The following is a 2,344-nucleotide window of genomic DNA, read 5'->3' as shown; positions in this document are numbered from 1 at the left end:
GCGGGTTGCGGAGCGAGCGGGCGGCCCGGCTCCCCGCGTCCCCCGCCCGCCGCGACTGTCTGGAAGATGGCGCCGGGCGGATGGAAATCCTAATGACAGTCTCCAAATTCGCCTCCATCTGTACCATGGGCGCCAATGCCTCGGCATTAGAGAAAGAGATTGGTCCAGAACAGTTTCCGGTCAACGAGCACTATTTTGGATTAGTCAATTTTGGGAATACCTGCTACTGCAACTCCGTTCTCCAAGCACTTTATTTTTGTCGTCCGTTTCGGGACAAAGTTCTGGCATACAAGAGTCAGCCTAGAAAAAAGGAAAGCCTCCTCACCTGCCTGGCAGACCTCTTCCACAGCATAGCCACCCAGAAGAAGAAGGTCGGTGTGATCCCGCCCAAGAAGTTCATCACCAGATTGCGGAAGGAAAACGAGCTGTTTGATAACTACATGCAACAAGATGCCCATGAATTCTTAAATTACCTACTCAATACAATTGCTGATATTCTACAAGAAGAAAGAAAGCAGGAGAAGCAAAATGGCCGATTACGTAACGGGGATGTAGACAGCGAGGATAACAACAGCACACCAGACCCAACGTGGGTCCACGAGATTTTTCAGGGAACATTAACTAATGAAACCAGGTGTCTTACTTGTGAAACTATAAGCAGCAAAGATGAAGATTTTTTAGACCTTTCTGTTGACGTGGAACAAAACACATCAATCACTCACTGCCTAAGAAGGTTCAGTAACACGGAGACTCTGTGCAGTGAATACAAATACTACTGTGAAGAATGCCGGAGCAAGCAGGAGGCACACAAACGGATGAAAGTTAAGAAACTACCCATGATCCTGGCTCTGCACCTGAAGAGGTTTAAGTACATGGACCAGCTTCATCGATATACAAAGCTTTCTTACCGGGTGGTGTTTCCTTTAGAACTCCGTCTGTTTAACACTTCAGGAGACGCAACCAACCCTGACAGAATGTATGACCTGGTCGCTGTTGTGGTTCACTGTGGAAGTGGTCCCAATCGAGGCCATTATATTGCAATAGTTAAAAGAGTCATGATTTTTGGTTGTTATTTGATGACGACATTGTAGAAAAAATAGACGCACAAGCTATTGAAGAATTCTACCGACTGACATCTGAAATCTCCAAGAACTCCGAGTCTGGGTACATCCTTTTCTATCAGTCTCGGGACTGAAAGGTGCCGCAGTGGAGAAGCTTCTGCTTGCTTCTCTGGTTGCTTCCGAAAGGATCGAGCTGATGTTTAAGAAGAGAGAAAGAGACAGACGCAGGACGCTCAGGGCAGTAGCTCACTTTGCATACAATAAAGCAAAGGCTGGATTAACACGCCCTTCCGGTCACATTAGTTGAATTTTTTGCTCAGGAATCCTGCTGTCTGCAGTTCCACACAAGGACGTGATCAGAGATACCAGCTCTTGTGAAGCAGCTGCCAGCTGCCGACACGGTTTCCGTAGTCATCGCACCAAGGATGATGTGAGTTCCTCGGGAGGGCAGTGGAGGAGTTAGGATGTGCTAGGGTGATTGAGCACACCGCACTGTGCGCCAGCGCGCGGGATGCGTGCGTGCACTGTGCATGGAGTAGTGACGGTCTCTTCAAGCATCCCGGAAAGTACCTTTGGGCCCAACACTTGCAGTTGCCTTCCTGACGCACAGAGCACAGACACGGAGCCCAGTGTCAGGAGGTCAAAGATACCCTGCTTCTCTGGAGAAGCGTGTGATCATATACAGTGTATGTACATGGAGGGAACAGCTGGTCAAAACTGGCTTCTTGATTCCCCAAGGGGAGAGACTGGCTTTGTAATGATCTTTTTTCCTTATTTATTTTACTTAAACTGGTTGAGTCCAAGCATTGTATGAAGTGCCCGTGATTCTACCAGCTAGTCTTGGCGTATTTGATTAGCTTGTCAGCTGAGGCAGTCCTGTTGTCCGTTTCTGTTTTCAAGGTGAACTGAACATTGTAACTGAATCACTAAGGTAATCATGAGAGGATCATAGTGAGCGGGGTCAGTGCTGTCCCGAGGGACTGTCTCTGGCTGAGCACTTGCTCCTTGGTTATAGTTTGTCACTTTTTTTTAAAGCTTTAAACGCAGTGAAGTAGGAGTTCCCTGTTGCTAGAGTGATAAAGGAAGCCCCAGCATGAGGCCGGCGTGCTGCCAGCCTGAACCCCAGGACATTGGTGCGTGCAGCTGTGGCAGTCTTTAGTCCCCTTTTAGCCTTGGGAAGGACTAATAGAGCAGCCAGAACCCCATCAGCCAGGGCAGCTCAAGCCCTTTGGAAGATTACATTTTGGTAGTGTAGTAATCTCAAAAAGAAGCCCCTCGCCCTC

At 48.4% G+C, this 2,344-nt stretch overlaps 1 pseudogene; it reads left to right on the top strand.

Moving 5' to 3' along the window:
- Positions 1 to 1,230, top strand: Usp12-ps1 (ubiquitin specific peptidase 12, pseudogene 1; annotated as a pseudogene).
- Positions 1,231 to 2,344: the final 1,114 nt, after the last annotated feature.

The sequence above is a fragment of the Rattus norvegicus genome, chromosome 7 (assembly GCF_036323735.1).
Source record: "Rattus norvegicus strain BN/NHsdMcwi chromosome 7, GRCr8, whole genome shotgun sequence".
Classification (NCBI taxonomy): Eukaryota; Metazoa; Chordata; class Mammalia; order Rodentia; family Muridae; genus Rattus; species Rattus norvegicus.
This window is presented reverse-complemented; position numbering and strand designations above follow the sequence as displayed.